The sequence below is a fragment of the Rhipicephalus sanguineus genome, chromosome 10 (assembly GCF_013339695.2).
Source record: "Rhipicephalus sanguineus isolate Rsan-2018 chromosome 10, BIME_Rsan_1.4, whole genome shotgun sequence".
NCBI lineage: Eukaryota > Metazoa > Arthropoda > Arachnida > Ixodida > Ixodidae > Rhipicephalus > Rhipicephalus sanguineus.
In genome coordinates, this window is record NC_051185.1 from 75,441,186 (window position 1) to 75,458,977 (window position 17,792).

The 17,792-nt window shown below is 46.3% G+C and overlaps 2 long non-coding RNA genes and 1 pseudogene across 2 annotated transcripts in view; all 3 read right to left on the bottom strand.

Annotated features, from left to right (window-relative positions):
* The window catches only part of LOC125760165 (uncharacterized), a 43,531-nt gene that overhangs the window by 15,869 nt on the left and 9,870 nt on the right, over nucleotides 1–17,792 (bottom strand). Inside the window, exon 2 of the long non-coding RNA XR_007417803.1 lies at nucleotides 7,480–7,691. This is a non-coding gene — a long non-coding RNA (uncharacterized LOC125760165). The remainder of the gene's footprint in view (nucleotides 1–7,479; nucleotides 7,692–17,792) is intronic.
* On the bottom strand, nucleotides 2,902–3,750 carry LOC119406505 (uncharacterized; annotated as a pseudogene).
* On the bottom strand, nucleotides 7,787–13,340 carry LOC119372140 (uncharacterized). Its single transcript, XR_007417804.1, has 3 exons — nucleotides 13,147–13,340; nucleotides 10,029–10,129; nucleotides 7,787–7,874 (listed from the first exon to the last, which is right to left on the bottom strand). It is a non-coding gene; the product is annotated as an uncharacterized LOC119372140 (long non-coding RNA).

Sequence of the window (17,792 nt, forward strand, 5' to 3'; positions counted from 1 at the left end):
TAGAGAGACAGGAAGTGCTTGGGACACAACACTATCAATAGTCTCACGCAATTTTTGAAAAGTTTGACCAATAGGTACAATGTACCTGTAGTTTCTCCTGCGCCGCATAAGCTGGCTAAGCTTTGACCACGCATATCAGGGCCACCTGAGAAACCGACGTGCGGAAAAAACACGTCCAGCCCTATGTTACATGCGCCAAGGCATCGTGTACGAAATCCCACTCACTTGGGTAATGGTTCATATCGCAAAAACTTGATGCTTCAAGGATCGAGCACAGGAACACCAGCGATCTGTCAATAATAAATCGCCTTTTCATGCACCTATGCGTTGTAGGACCTGTGCATCACTAGTACTCCAATTCTGGGCAGAAGTTGGAATGAGCTTGCCACAGAACTCTTGGACGCGTATCTAATCAGAAAGAAAGAACGCAACTGTATCAGTGACATGTCTGTTGTGCTGCGCCGCAAAGAAAAAACAGTTCTTCGATAGATAGTTATGATCTGCATTTCTCTTCATCTTCCTATCTTCATGGTTGTTGTACTACTGCAACGTGTCGTGCGCTTGCGCGCGATAAGACGGCCATGTATTTACGTAATGAAGCTTTTCTGAATAAAGCTTACTTGTGAGTAGAGCTTGTCCGATAAATATGTGCTCTTTCTTTGTTCTGCATTGAATTAGCGCTCTCCAGTATATAAAAGTAGTAGGCTAATAGCCCATTGAGTACATGAAGTTTCTAAACTGACACGTCAGGCGCTACGACGTGTGCCGTAACATTGCTTGGTGGAAGCTTTCGAAGTAACTTGCAAACAAGCGGCTGTTCGCCTGCTTCTTGTCAGTGGCGATTTTTTTTAAGAAGTGAGTAACCTCTTGTCGCCCATATGTTCAGAAGCATGCCTCGCATTCGATAACAACTTCTTTCAAATTATCCGTGCAACGATGCGGAGGTCGTGAACGTAGGCTGCCAGTGAAATTTTTACTTCTGAAGGAAGATAGTATAGCCCAAAAAGTGTGCAGGTGCGTCTTCTCCTACCTATTGATGCGGCGAAGATGGATGTAAGATGCATAGCGACGTTGGTCAATACTATGGAAGACGGACGTTCTGAACGACTGTGAGTCATAGTATGGTATGGAATGGCTGCGGCCGTGTAGCCTGGTGGCGAATGATAAGCCATAGTAGAGGGTTTAAGAGTAGTGCTCCGTTCTTACGTTGCCAATATTGTTCGGGTGCATAATAAAACGACGTCAGTGAACTGCACCTCGGAATTCTAATTGTGATAGTTAATAAAATGGCACGTGGCTTTCTTAAGGTATCCTAGTGGTGGTAAAATAAATGGCGGTGTCAATAAATTTTTAACCGTTTTTAACCCCCTTATACAGTCTCCTCTGTCTCTGTAAAATGCCGATATTTGCGGTATTTTATAACGTCCTTAGGAAAGCTATATATTTTGAAAGTGTTCGAAGCAGAATTCTTATTCACTGCTCGAAGCTTTTCAGACAAATTTTGCAACAAATGTGTAGGTCAAATCAAAAATAAAATACAAAACTCACAACAACCTAAATCAGCGACCACAATCATGCCACGCTTTTGTGATTCTCGCATAGCGGGTAATTTAACGAGTAAAATATCAATTTGATGAAGCAACTAAATACATTTCAGACCTGCGTTGAACACTCAGCACAGTCATAGCGTAAGCTGGAGGAGTGGCATTCTAAAAGCCCTATGTAAACTCTCTTAGGCACCTACAGCAAGTACAATTGTGGAATGCCAACTGTGCGGTAACTCATTATGATTTTACAAAATAGCGAATTACCCACTAGGTGTCTGTACACTATGACGTGCACTACTTAGATACACACTTCGTTGATGCGGTGGCTGATGAAGATGAGGCGATGCTAGGTTTTAGCCGAGCCTTTAGTAATATGCGGGTAGTGTTCAACCAAGCAGTCTTTACGCAATTCACAGAGTGGGGCACCTAGTGCGATTCTCGTTTCCGCCACCCAATATTTTCCTAGGTGCTAATACGACACATGCCCGACCTGACGCCTCCATATGTTTTTTATGTATTTTCACGAACTGGCGTGGTTCTTTCTTAGAATACTTGACTACCACGCAGAATAGCTGGGTTTTATTCTGCTTCACACCATGGTTTATCTCGAGGGTGGTGGTGGTCAAGATTGCCACAGAAATCGGCTGTTGGTGAAAACTAACGATAGCTTACGCTGTGCAATGTCACTCAACGCACAGGCATGTCTGAACTGGTAATATTGTTACGAGCCATCAGGAACAAGAATGCTTCAGAAAGACGGTGAAGACGAATGGGCTCGTGCTGTTGTTGCTGTTCCGCCATCTTGGCTGCAGCGGCTTCTATCTCTGTCTGTATATTTTGTAATTATCTTTTTTCCCTTTTATAGACTCGCCCCCATGACAATATTATGCAATTATGCACATTTTATAAGCTGTGGTTTCCGCTTTGAGATAAGCGCGATGTCTGCTTTCGGCAGCCGTTATTGAATAAACAATGAAGACAAAAAAATATTGAGATATCAAGAATCACTCTGTGATCCAATATCTTCAAAATAATTGCGAAAATGCTTTAAGTGTCTTCGCCAATACACTTGGAATCGCCAACATTGTCTGAGTGGAAATGACAAAACTTCTTTCGCTGGCAGAACGTTGGAATATTATAATTGATATGATCATGAAGCAGGCCGTAGTAAGAGATTGCGGATTAATTTCGTCCACCCAGGGTTCTTTAACGTGCACGTAAGTCTAAGGGCAAAGGTGTTACTTGCTTAAAAGTTTCTGGAGGAGGAGGAAAAAACTTTATTAAAGGTATATACAGGGAGTAAGCACGAGGTGGCCCGGAGGCGGCCACCCCTCACAAGCACTAGGGCTCCTCATTACAGGAGCCCATTGGCGATCGCCGCGACTCGAGCTCGGTCGACCAGGGCCTTCTGGCTCACCAGGTCGGAGCAGCCGATCAGGGCTGCCTCCCAGTCCTCCCGGGTGGGGTGTAGTTTTAGGGCGAGGTTCGGGGTTGACTGGCATGCGCACACCATGTGGTAGACGTCCGAAGACTTCTCCTCACAGTATGGGCATTTTCGTGTACAGGCCGGATCAAAATGTTTTAAAAGTGCCGGGCACAGCAGTGTTTTGGTGTGAAGGCGGAGGAGTGTGCGTTCCTCCACCTTTGTAAGGCCCTTACAGGGTTTAGGATAAATTGCGTGGCCCAATTAAGAAAACTCAGTTATTTCTCGATACGTTAAGGCTGGATTGAGTTCGGGATCCATTTCGGAAGGGTCTGAAGGCGTTGCCCGGAGAGTGAGTGCGCGGGCCGCGGTGTCTGCCGTTTCGTTGCCTTCGAGGCCCATATGAGCTGGAGCCCATATGATCATCCGGGATTCGGGGGCCCCGACGTAATTGCTATCTTCTAGGATGCGATAGGCATGGTGAGGAGCGTACCCCTGCTCAATATTTTTGCAGACCCCTCTCGAGTCGGTAATGATGACGCGCGAGTCCTGGTCTGCGGCAGCTAGCGCGATGGCGACCTCCTCCGCACGTGTTATATTTTGTGCCCTGAATGTTAGGCCGTTCACTGCGACGTTTTGTTGGACGACTGCAGCCGTGTACCAACCCCCATGGTGAGGACCGGAGGCGTCCACGTAAAAGATACCGCGTTTGTTCCCATAGCGGCGAGCCAGTGCCTCCGCCCGCGCAAGGCGCCTGCCACTGTGGTCGTCACGTGTCATGTTCGCCGGAAGAGGGCGCTCGTGCAGAGCGTATCTCCAGACTTCTGGGATGCGTACCCGCTCTTCCGTCAATGTTGGGTGGTGAATGTGTAGTCGGGCTAATAGGCGGCGTCCCGACGTCGTTTTTGAAAGTATTGTGTATTGGTTGGTCAAGTGTGCCTCCCGGAGCTCTGCGAAAGTGTTGATCATCCCCAGGCCCATAAGGCACTGGTTGGACGTGGTTATCGGGAGATCGAGGGCACGCTTGTACATCTTCCTCAGAATCACCTCAAGGGCGTTCTCATTAAACTTGCGCAGGTGGAGGTAAGGAGCCGAGTAGAGGACTCGACTGGTCACGAATGCATGCGCCAGCCGCAAGGCGTCTTTGCAACGCAACCCCCCGCGTTTGTTGGAAACCCGGCGGACCATCCGGCCCACCTGGTCCCCCACCTTGCGCAATTTAGCCAATGTTGTGTCTGCTCTGCGATGTTTGTGTATAAACAGACCCAGTACTCTGATCTCATCGTGTTCTGGTAGTGTACCAGAACACGATGAGATCAGATGAATTTTGGTAGTGTACTTTGGCGAGGGGCGGATGTGCACAAATTTCGATTTAGTCGGGGAGCATTGAAGGCCGCAGCGGCGGGCGTAGGCGTCCAGGATCTCCGCCGCTTGCTGCAGATTGGCTTCAATATCTCCTACCGATCCGTGTTTAGCCCAGATGGTAATGTCGTCAGCATACAGCGCGTGCTGTATCCCTTCAACATTCTCCAGCTGAGCCGGGAGTTTCATCATTGCCAGATTGAATAGTAGGGGTGAGAGTACCGCGCCCTGCGGGATACCTCTCGTGCCTAATTGATAGGGGCCGTGTTCTTCATCTTGTATCCGGATATACGACTGCCGGTCAGAGAGAAATTGCCTAATGTACTCAAACGTGTTGTGTCCACAGTTGGTTTGGGAGAGGTACGTCAGAATTATGTCATGTGTGACATTGTCGAAAGCCCCCTTCAAATCGAGGGCGAGTACCACATTGTCATTGAGGGGGTATTCAACGGGATTTAGAATTTCGCGATGTAATTGAAGCAGGACATCCTGCGCGGACCGGTGCGGGCGGAACCCGAACATGGTGTCTGCGAATACGTTTTGGTTTTCCAAGAACTCGCACAGCCGATCTCGCACCATAGTCTCCATCAGCTTTCCCGCACAAGACGTGAGGGAGATGGGGCGGAGGTTGTCCGTGTTTATGGCCTTCCCGGCTTTGGAAATGAAAGTGACCAAGGCGGTCTTCCATTCGATGGGGAGGGATGTCGCACCAAGCCAGATTGAGTTTATGTATGCGAGGAGTGCATCGTAGGCCGGGTCTGGAAGGGAGCTCGTTGGTAAGGATTCGTCTTAAAGCGGTCACAAACCACTGTTTCAAGTAATGATCTAATGACCTCATTATCGGAGTTTACTGCCTCCCAAATCGATTGCCGCAAAAATTTCTCGAATCCGTCAAGAATGAGCGGAGTTACGGGGGTTTGGCGCACGTTCTCAGCGCTTTCTCTCTTTTCTCGTGCCGACGAGCGCACTGGAAGCTCCATAGGGAAGGATGGCACGGGGGAAAGAAGTTACGTCAGCGCGCATCATGAAACGCCATCGCTCTCCCGCTGTGATTCGCGTGCGCGAGTGCGGCTACCGTGTAAATTTAGCAGACTGAGGAGTGCGGCGCGGGCAAGTGGCGGCACCCCGAGGCAAGAAGCTCATCTCATCCGGCTTTCGGCCAGTAAGCATGCTATATCACTAACTTCATCAACACCATAATCACTGGTGACGAGTCTTGGGTGTACGGGTACGACCAGGAAACCAAATCCCAGTCGTCACAGTGGAAGCATTCCACGTCAGCAAGACCAAAAAAGGCCCGCCAAGTGCGCAGCAATGTCAAAGTGGTGCTGACTGCTTTCTCTGACTCCCGTGGTGTGGTACACCATGAGTATACTCATGATATACCACATACGCACCACAGGGTCAAACAATCACCAAATAGAACTACAGGGATGTCCTCCGTCGCCTACGGGATGCTATGCGGCGCAAGAGACCGGAGTTTTGGTCAACAGGAAATTGGCGCGTCCCTCACGACAATGCTCGTGCACATTCTTCGCACTTGATTCAGACTTTTTTTGGGGAAAACCAGACTTCTATAGTTCAACAGGCTCCTTACTCTCCTGATATGGCCCCTGCGTCTTCTGGCTGTTTCCCAAAATCAAGAGGCCATTGAAAGAAGCGCGATATCAGACAAGAGAGGACGTTATGGCTGCAGCGACGGCTTAGTTAAACTCCATTCCGAAAGAGGCCTTCTCGGAATGCTTTCAACAATGTCAGCGCCGCTGGGAGAAGTGTGTGCAGTCCCAAGGAGACTTCTTTGACAGTGATGAGGTTTCCAACGCTCCAGGTTGTGCTAGTTTTTTTATTCGGCCAAAGGTCGGGTACTTTTCTAACAGACCTCGTATATTACAAACATCAAACTTTTATTTTTCTTAATTACATGATGCTTGGCTTGCGTTGTCCCTTCATTATCACGGCTTTATGGTCCGTGAAATGAAGGGATAGCGGTTCCTGTACGGGTTGCAATTGGAAATTTGAAAATACCACGTCTATACACGTCCCTCGGATGGTCGGTGGTTTCATATGATCAAAGGACGTGCACGTGAGAGCTAGTTTGGCTGCCATATGTTGTATCAACCACACATTGTTCTTTACGGTAATATCATTCAGGTCACCAACTAACACAAATGGTCTATTCTTTTACTTGTCATAATTACACAATGCCGTGTCAATGAATGTCTTGATATTCCCACTCAACAAATTGGGTGCAAGGTACATGGTCATGATGATGCATCCATCAAAATCGATGGCAGCATATTCACAGTTGCGGCTCTGTCTCGTTGGTAGTAGTTTCAGATTTTGTGCCTTTTCTGTTTGTTGGACGTATGCGGCCACACCACCTGCAGGACGCTCTGCATCATCGATGCACAAGACTGGAACGTATCCTTTGATATACGGCCTTTTGGCGTTCCACGTTTCGGTATGACAGAGAACGTCCACCACAGTAAGTATGGGGTCCCGTTCCACATCGTCTACAAGCTTGACATGTTGTCTTCGGGCGTCGTTGAAAGCACGAGACGTAGTAAAGAAGGAAGAATGCCACCCAGGCGAACACGCACGAGAGTCTCACTCGTCAACGTCGTCTTCTTCTTCTACTGCATACCAGAACGCGCGCTTCTCACGAACTAGAGGTCGCTACTACAAACAAACAAACAAACAAACAAACAAACAAACAAACAAACAAACAAACGGAGGATGGACAGACTTACGGCATAAGGAGCTTCGCCCCTAAAAAAACGCGCTACGGTTTGCATTTAGCCTCCACAGAAATGCGGCTGCCGTAGGCTGCTAGCGAACCCATAGTTGAAAACATCGAAGTAAACGCGGACAAGATGCAGATAGAATTGGCGATGTCCATGTTTGCTTTGCGCTGTTTTAACTATGGATATGTGCTAACTGGCTCGCATTCACACGCTTGTAAGTTACCTTGCTATCGAACCCACGCCCTCGAGCTTAGCAGTGCGGCACCCTGCTTGCTGAGCAACCACGGCGGGTAGTCGCTGCAATATATGCCACAAATATTCAGGAAACTGCATTTTAGCATGCATATGCCGTTTGAAACATTTAATGAAGACTTATATTGAGAATAAAAATAGAAATCTTTACCTCGGGTTTAGGCGTCAGCTTTTGAGCAATATTTTCAAACTTTCCATATGTCAGGTTGAAGCGGTAAAGCGTACTATTCGGAGGTGCTCCTTCCGGTCGTACGGTGAAATAAAGATCGCGGAGTGCGAAGCCATTATACATGATACCGCCAAAGAGATGCTGTAGCACGTCCAGCCGGTTGCGGTCAGCCGAGTTTTTTGCCCACGTGACACCTTTAAAACCATAGAATATGAAAAAAAAAGGATTATTAATGCGAATTCGATCATATTATACTCAAGATTTCGCGTGAATTTCTATAATCTAAATTACCACGTAGGTGAAAGGGCATAAAAGTCTAGAAGAGGCAGTGAATAAGCATATGTTCGCCGATTTTGTCTTGCGTAGTTTTCATTATTCTGCAAAGAGAATGTCGTAAATTTATCGCTATGAAGTAACAGGCATATTCCTAAAGAATTGACCGTTTTCTTATATTTAACTAGTGGGGCGTCACAGCAGTTTTGTACACTTGCAGCGCCAGGTATCGGTTCTATCATCGGACAATACGGTTGTTGTTAGACTTTAGTTGTTGCTAGCTCGTCGGTGATTGCAAACGACAATAGTATTGGTTACTTCTGCCAATAACCGAGCGCGCAGTGCGATTTGATTTTCGGTGTGCGAAAGGATCATCAGTTGCCTAAATTCCTCGAGAGTTATCTAGTTTACGGGCTTACGTCAAAGAGCGAAGGAAATGTTATACAGTGACGTCAAGAATATACAAATGGCCGCATTTCAGATACTCCTTCAGTTCAGATACTCCTTCTTTCCGGACGTAATTGAAATATGGAATGAATTGCCTATGTGTGTTGTCGAACAGAACGATTTGTCGAAATTTGAACAGACCTTGGAAGACTATCTGTGAGAGTGTAGCGCTTGACCTGGACGTAACCTGTATTTTTGTATCTGCGAATGATGTTCTTTTCTGTTTTTATTACGTTACCCTCTCTGTAAGGACTCTCGCAAGAGAGTCGACAGTATTGTGAAATAAATAAAATAAATAAATATGTGCGTGATCAAAAGCAGAGTGGTAGGCTTAGTATCATGACTACGGAGATCTTTTAGGAAGCAGACCAAAAACTGCAATTTAATCGTGAATCAAGATTTACGTTCTCACTGATACATTCTTTTTTAACGCTGTACTTTTAACCCTATTCCAAAGAAAAAAAAAGATACTGTAAATTGCTTGCCGAATGGGTGCCAGAAATGCTTACCCACGCTCACAGAGAGGAAAGAGTGTCAAGTAGATGACCGTTTCTGAAAACCTATCGACAAAATCGACAAAACATATTTCCGTGCTGTTACAGACGACGAGATGTCGATATATTGCACTGATTGACAAATGAAACAATGCAGGTGGCATGCATTTTCATCACAAAGGCCAATAATTTCAAGGCCCCCTTTGTCAGCTTCTTCAATTTACACGCGGGAAGAGATAAATAATGAAGCAGGGGCAACGTTACTAAAACCACTCAGAATCTAACGAATTTACGAAGAAAAACAAAGAATGTTAGTGCAAAAGTAAAACTGCCATAAAAACATTCAGTAAGAAAATATCTGGCTTTAGAGCAAGAAGACCCTCAATAAGATGGAACACTGGGCGAGTTGGTATCGCTTCATTGCTGCTACACCGTGACAAACACAGATGAAAGACAAAGAAACGGACGCAAAACGGTGCTGCGTTGCGCCCATTTCTTTGCATTTAGTGCGTGTTTGTCGCACTGTAGCAGCAATAAAATGGCCCGTAGTTTATGCATAACCTTCGTAAAGTACGCTAAGCCTTAGTAACCATGTCAACCTTAGCGTTTCTACGCACCATACCTTTTTACGTTTTACAATGACATTGCTTTTGAACTCTGGTGCCCCACTAATTGATAGCGACAGAAATCCGTGACGGTAAAATGCACGCAGTTAACGCTCAATCCTGTTGCTCCCTTTGGTTGGCTCGAACGACCTGGGCTACACAGGAGGTCAGGAAGCGGTGGAGGTAATTGCAAGGTGGCGATGGGCCGCCCAAAAGTTACGTCTGAGTGCGTCGTGGTCTTGAGCCGTTTCTGCATTTTTCTGTTTGACTCTATTGACCACTGATTCGTTACTCCACCGGTACTTGCACCTGGGAGCACACTGTGGGCAGCAGCAGTAGCTACAAGACGCTGCACGAAGTGAGAGTGTCAGCTGGCACATGCCCGATGGCTGCGTTCTCTGGCCTTCTGGCTGTACCATTGGGTCGGCATTGCGGAAGAAAGCGTGAGCGATTGTTCTTTCTTTCTGACACGAAATTTTAAATTTCTTGTTATATATGTACTGCAATAAAATGAATGTCAACACGAGCCTTGACAATAAATCTGCAAGAATTTTGATGCACAGCAGGTGTTTCACGGCCTCTTTAAGAATAACGCTCTTACACGCTTAGTTTTCAAAATTCATTATATCTTACTAATACAAAGTTGTTCCATGCATTCGATGACGAAACTGCCTTCTAGAACATGTATCAATCATGAAACAGTGATATTTACCTGTTATAAATGCTGCAATGACGTTACTCAATAACTTCATTCTTGAAGAGCAAGTAGCAGCACTTTATTCAAAGCATGCGTACGACTGGAACTGAAGATCGCTGCAAAATGTAGATACCACAGAAAGCATCATATCGCGGTTTTTCGTCGCATCAATTCGTTACCTTATAAGTACGTAATTCTATGCTATGAACAACCTAATAAAACACTGATAAACGGGTGCTAAATTATTGCTAGGCCAAGCGAGAGTATAACATGACTGCTCCTTTCCTTGTTTTTTCTTTTCATGGCTGGCTGCATGCTTGTTCATTGAAAGAATGCAGTTAGAGGTCTACCATACGTACAAGCCGTGTAAATGGTCATTTTGTGTCATAACGAAAGGAACAACTTCCTCAAATCTGTGTAGTCCTTTCTTTTGTCGTAATATTAATGAGAACTAATGAGTTCTCATTAATATTGTGTCTAACAAAGATAAACGAGCCCTTGAAAAATCATCTGCTTTCCTTCTTTCTTTTGTCGTATGATTCACTTTGTCGGGAAACAGTTATTTTTCAACAGAAAAACCTTCCTTCATTACACACAATGCTAAACTTTAGTTCTCTATAAAAGATGTCAATGTGGGGCTGAAACAAATAAAGCATCCACTCTATAATATATTGTGATATTGAAGTGTATTTCGCTCAGTAACACTAATTGTTTTTCAGAATGCTGTGATTGGTTTGAAAAGCTAGCCTGTCTTCCTTTTCAATGAAACACAGCTTTGTATCAAGGGCGAAGCAATGAATGCGATAGCAACAAATTGGAATGTCACATGAAGAACGGCAAGCAGCTCGAAACTTGCTGCGCACTGCTCAAGCACAAAGGATGCAGGAGAACACACACAGGGCAAGTGCAAACTAAGAATTGTCAAAGCTCGACACTTGCAGCACGCTGCTCAAACACAAAGTACGACGCACGAAAATAACGCACGTGTATACACACGACGAGCGCGAACTGTCATAGTTGTTACTTCTTCTAGTTAGCAGCTCACTCCTTTCGCAAACGCGTTCGCTGCAGCGAGCGAAGTGACCTTCCTGTAGTCTATAGATTGAACGCAAATTTTGCCGGGAAAGCACAAGACGTACAAACCTCGCCTTCAAGAGATAAGCTTGCGAGCACGGGTGGCTACTCCCTGTATATCAAAGTACACGTCAGAGGCACACATCATAACTCCGGCGAAACACTAGAGAGATTCAGAATTGAGAATCGAAGGAGCTAGGGAACCCAAGAAATTTGCGAGCCGACAGGGCGCATGCGCAGAATGCAAGCCACTCTCGGACTCTTGCGCTCGCGCTTTTCCAATACTTAAAGGGACACTAAAGAGAAACAATGAATTGGTTTAGATTGATAACGTGTGCTCGGAGAACTCTTGTGTAGTTTATTTCACCACCATAGGTTTATTAATAAAGGAGAAAACCAAGTTCAAAGTTTCATTTTTAAATTTCGCGCCGAACTTTGTAATTCGTGACGTAAAAGACTTCAAGGAGCATTTAACGTATTTTGGCGCCACTGGCTCGACGAAATTTCCACAAACTCGTTATGGACAATGTACTTCGATTAGTTACAGGACAATGTACTTCCATTTAACCGATTAGGAACTACGTAGGCCCAAGCAGGCGCCGTCAAAAATATTAGATGCAAAGTACTTTATGGCGGAGTTCAATCCGGTGGTGGTGGTGTGCGGCGTGACCACCCTTACTGCGCATGCGCATACCCTCTCCACTCCTCTCCCCCTCCCCTTCCCCCTCTCCACTTTCCATCTCCCCCTCACTTCTCCACTTTACCTCTCCCATCCCCTTTCCACTCTTCCTCCGAAACGCGGGCTAGACATGCCGAAATTCTCTCCTGCGCAACGCCTCGCTGAGCACCAGCGCATGCGCGTCCCCTCCCCCTCTCTCTCCTCTCCTACGCTGCCCCCCTCTCTCACGCCTGTCGACCGCTTTCCGCGCTCGCCCTGTGAGAATTAACGGCAAGGCTAGAGGGAAGACAAGACGCGCGTAGCGTTCCTCTTCGCGTTCCACGACGCGAGGTCGGTAGTATGCCAAAAGAACGCCAACGGAACGCGATCGTGCTAGTGCTCCGGCTTCGCATCGCCTCATGGTCCCATTTAGCGGGAAATGGTGTATGTGACATCACGACAAATGGTGCGGGAATTCCAAGGTGGCGTCGCCACCTGTATTTTCTTTCTGCACGTTTTCTCGCTTATTAAGCGTCTTCTCGCAGCAAGCGTGGTGTTTTTGGTATTGTGGAAGACTACTTTACTAATGCGAGAAAAATCGTTTTGCTCTTTAGTGTCCCTTTAATGTCCCTTAATGTGTCCCTTTAATGTGTCCCTTAATGGAAAACTAGCGTGGGTCACCAGCGATACGGCGCAAACCCAGCACGGGCGATGATGCAGCATGGCCCGCGTATCGCATAATTTTAATTTCGCCACGTGTGGCGTCCAGAGCCTTTGACCCAACGCCGCGTGCGTTTGTGTTCTGCGGCTAGTATCCTGGATAACGAATGGCGCACGGAGTAACTGACTTAGGCGCTCCGGAGTGAGAGGTCGAAGCTTCGAATGCCCGATCACGCGTTTTGAAAATTTTTCTGCTGAATTATTTCTATTTGTGGTTTTTACATACACATACACACACATATACATATACGGCACATTACGGCAACAGCGAGGGTGACGGCAGAAATTCGCCGAGAGTGTACACATAATTGCTATCGCAAAAAAAGAAAGTACACTTTCCTGCAGTGGCCGAATAAGAGCCTAAATTGTAGTTCCGTAATATTCTCGTAGCACCGCCATTAACAATTCAAAATTAATTTTGTAGTTTGCACGAAATTTGCCTGTTCAATGACAGCATCCACTTAAGACGTCATCCATAACTCAGCATAAGTTGAAGTTCAGCATAAGTCATCCCTTTAGAAAATGTGGTAATGTATTGTGTTATGAAGTAGCAGAAAAATGTGTATAAAACTACTTTGAACAATGCAATATGAAATATAATGCAGCACGATTAATTTATCCTCCAATTTTAAGTTGCCTACATCAACCATGGCATTCATAATATACACAAGAAAAGCTTACGTCCCACGGAAAGCAATCGATATCAACAGGAAATAACAATCAGGGAATTTATAATTTAGAAAACGCCGTCTGCCAGTGGTACAGGCCTGAGGAGCCAAGGCATTAGTGTCGCTGACGGCCTAGCATCGGTGCCTTTTATTCAGTGCTCGCATCAGTATTGCACTTGTGCGAGTTCTCTGCCAGCAACGACTTTACATGCAGAGACTGAGAAAGAAACTCATGGATTACATGAATAGGACAACGTGTTAAACTTTTTATACTCTATAGAAATGTGAAACATCTAAGTAGCTTAGATTCATACACGAAACGATAATATATAGCCTCAATATGAAGGGCACTCTGAAGGTGACAGGACAAACGTTGATAGCAAGCATTAGTTGCATCGCGCGACATTTGTTACTAGTGGTAGCTCTGTAAATAAAAGTCTGTCTGAACTTCTCTGTGGGTTCAGGCCATTCGCTCCACTATTTCGTATAAAGACAGCAAAGGGCATCAGAGGTGTGGGCATGAGTACAAGAGCTCGGCCTCTTTTATATGTCGAAAAAGCGCAGGCGATTGCTATGATGTCTCGCAAAAAAAAAGAAAAGAAAACTTAGCGCAGCTTGTGCTATGTCGCTCAAGGCTGGGTCACAGCAGAGCCGGCAGGCGCCCAGCTGGTCCTGTAGAGGCTAGGCTTCTACCCTCTCACTTCTTCCATTTCCGCACCTTGTTATACTATACTGTACACGGCTATTAGGGGCCGCCCGTTTCGGCATCTCTTGTTGACCAGCTGTAAAGAGTGCTTGGGCGGTGATTGAACCATGGAGGAAGGAAAACTCAGGAGAGGCCCTATCGTATCCCGATGCATTGCGCGGAAAGTGTGGCGGAAGTTACGTCAGATTTATGGGGCAAACAAACCGGTATGGGGCAAACAAAACAGCAGACGCCCCGCGGCGTGCTCTCCGCGGTGGTTCGCTTCTGCGCAGATTTGTAGTCCCGGCGTCAACTTCGCGAGTATTGTGCGGTTCGCACGCAGTAAAATGTTGCAGGCAGACGTTTACCAGGCTGTTCGTGCGTGGCAGGCCCGAGCACTCCGTGCTGAAATTCTTCCTGGAGCGTTTTTTACCACAGTACAGAAAGTACCGGTAAGTGCCGCAATCAAAAACATTCAGCCCCGGCATCATCGTATTGTAACTCGCCTAGCAATGTCTCACGCGTTCTGCTGGGCGTTAGGCCTTTCTTTTCCTTTCACGTAGTCCGATTTCCCGATCTATTGCCCCATTAGCGGTTCTTCGCTCGTGTATATGGAGTTAGCGTAGCTATTCGGCGCAACGTCAACCTACAGTTGACGTAACTTCACGTCGAAAAGGGGACACCTTTGTATTGTATACGCGATCGTGCGCGTAAAGTTTGTAATTCCAGTGCGCGCACAACTACTAGCACGCAGCGAGCGCACAGCGCACAATGCATACATCGCGTAGTCCGATAACAACAACAAAAGTTTATTTCCCTTCCGTATGAACGACACAGCCTCTAAAAACGCGATACGATGCCTTCGGTGCGTGTTATGTACGGCGCGTCAGAAGCCAAAAACAAAAGTTCACGTGTGTTCCGAGTTGACACAATGAGTAAGAAGCAACAAAGCGCACATCCGAGAGCTTCGCATGCAAATACCATGCATTAGTGATCAGCAATGAAGCGAGCGTACGTACACATGAAAAGTGACACCCGGCAGGCACTTTCCGCAGTGCACGCGATTTCCACCGGGATAGCCGGCCATTGCGTAGCTTTCCTAAAGAACACAGAAGGAGCAGCATGCCTGAATCGATTACGCCGCTTGCACGGCAAAAAAAAAAAAAAAGAAAAAGACTGCAAAAGTTTCGCGACTCACTCGATGCGCGTATGCGCTTGCAAACTACGCGACGGAAATCGCGAAATGTTTAGCTGCTCCTTCGCTAGGCGGCGATGCAAGTGTTTGCGATGTGGAGGCTTCACAAATGTGACGTCAGGGCCTCTCTTTAGTATTCCTTCCTCCATGAATTGAACGCGTGGCGGTTCATGATGATGACAATGTTCTATCTACGACACACGGCAAACCTCGAGCAAAACAGCTCTGCTGTAATATACCATGCGGGAAAGCTTGACATGGGGAGAAACCCTGTGTGCAAAGTGTACACGCGCGCACGCACATACGTACATACATACATACATACATACATACATACATACATACATACATACATACATACATACATACATACATACATACATACATACATACATACATACATACATACATACATACATACATACAAGCAATGTTTTTTTTAAGTCCGGTGATTAATAAGTAGAACAGACAGGGTCCCTTTTGCTTTCGCCGAAGGGGCCTGGATGGCGAAAGCCTTGTCTTTTATTTTTGTTATTAATAATGAATTATTTTTAATTATTTACTACCAAATATTAATATTTGTTTAGATAAATCATTGATTGATTAGTACCCTCAAGTCCCGAAGACATTAGAGAGAGGAGTGGTACATGTGAAAATACTTAACAGATTAACAGCTATACTGGAGTAACAATACGATATGGAGAATAAATACCTTGTTATATATTATTAGCTAGTATGGTGTAACAGCAACGCAGCACTACATGTGAGAGTAACAAGGGATAAAATTGCGTATGGTACAGTGCAGCTGACGTCACGTATCGCATGACCATCACGGGCAAAAAAAAAATAAAACGCTTTTCACACTCGCCGCCATGGCAGCGAACAGCGCTGACTTACACTCCTAGGTTTGCATGCGCACAAATGCCCGATGATATGGACGGGAGCACGACCGCTGCCGTGGGAGTGCGCGTCGTCTCCGGATCAAAATAAAGTTATTTGCCTGCCTGCCTGACCGCCACCGTAGCTCAGGTGGTAGAGCATCGGGTGCGTTATCCGAAGGTTGCAGGTTCGGTCCCTGCCGGCGGCAAGTTCTCTTTTCATCCATTTCACTTTCTTGACATTTATATCCTAATTACTGCAATAAAGTTAAACAGACTACGAATAATCTCTCGTATACCTTGCTTAGCTTCATAGCCTGTTGGTGTTCCTTAAAGGGGTGGTGCCATCAAATTTCGAGGCTATAACGAGCCTGTTGTGGGTTTCCTCTGTATGCAAGGACACTCCACACGAAGGCTCGGACACAGCAAACGTTTAGAATATGTTTTAATTCACTTCCAAAGTGTACCTAAATGCCCATTCTCCCGAACGAAACCCATCGCTAGCGCGCCAACTCTGACGTAGATCTATAGGAGGGGCAACGAAAGTTGCAGTGACGTCACACCAGATCTGCTGTAGTGGCGTGAGTGACCTCCGGACCTCCGCCACCCTCCACAACGTACGTACCGGCTGTAGTGAACTAGAATATATTCTAGGTCACTACAGTACCGGCAAAGCAGCGCTTGCTACATCACTAACCGAGTTTCGATCGCTTCCTGGCAAAGTGCGTCACAGCCTTGTGTGGTCACGTGACCAAGCCTCCTACACTTCTACTTCACTACCCAACCTCGGCGCCCAGAAACCGAAACCGAAAGTTGTCCACATCAAAAGGCGATATTAAATTATTTAGCGAGAATACATGAATCTCGGTGCGTGCATCATGCTTCCTAGAACTATAGGAAACGCTTGCAGCAAAGAACGCGCAAGCCATAAATTTGGTGGCACTACCCCTTAAGGTTGTGTCTACCAAAGAAAAAAAACGGGCCCTTCAATTCTCTGCTTTCATATGTCACGCTCTTTACATAAACGAAAGAAGGGGCATTGTAAGGGCTCGTTTTTCTTTGCTAGACAAAACATTATTTAGAACAGGCCAGAAAGCTACGTAATGATGTAAATGCAAGGAATGTAAAGTGGACGAAAAGGTAACTTCTCGCCTGCAGGGACCGAACCAGTGACCTTCGAATAATGTGTCCGATGCTCTATCACTGAGCTACGGCGGCGGTCATCCTCCCGTCCACTTTATGGAGTACACATATGCATTTAAACCTAAGAATGTTAGTCAGCGCCTGTAGTAGCCATGAAGGCTAGTGTGAAACTATTTTTCTGCCTGCTGGCGTCACGAACACGTGATGTTTTTACGAGCTGGCAGCTGACCAATAATCTCTCGCATACTACAGGAAGGCGTCCATTCTGCAAAAACGCGACCCTCGCTCCGAAACAAAACAAGGGGAACTTTAAGGGCAAGAAAAAGGACAAAAAAAAGGAAGCCACGAACAACGGCGCTGGCGTATTAGTCGACAACACCGCCCAGTAATACTTCCGCAGCGCAAAACGAAGGAAAGAAAGGGCAGTGTTGAACAAAGGATAACATCAACCAACTATCAGCATCTTCAGAGTAAACCATGCATATTTCCTTTCCTGTCGAACCAATTGAAGGCCTGCTCACACACACGCTGCCCAGCCTAGCCATTTCCAAAGCCGCCATAATTTCTCGTGTCAGCTGGTCCCGAAGGCGCTTGACAACCGGACAAAGCTGATACTCAAGAACGCAGCCACAGTCGCAGCAGTGGATACCAAGGTGACCAGATACCGCCGCAGAAACGCTGTAAGCGTGTTCTTTTAGACGCTCATTGAGACACCGGCCAGTTTGGCTGATGTGCCACTTGCCACAAGACAGTGGTAA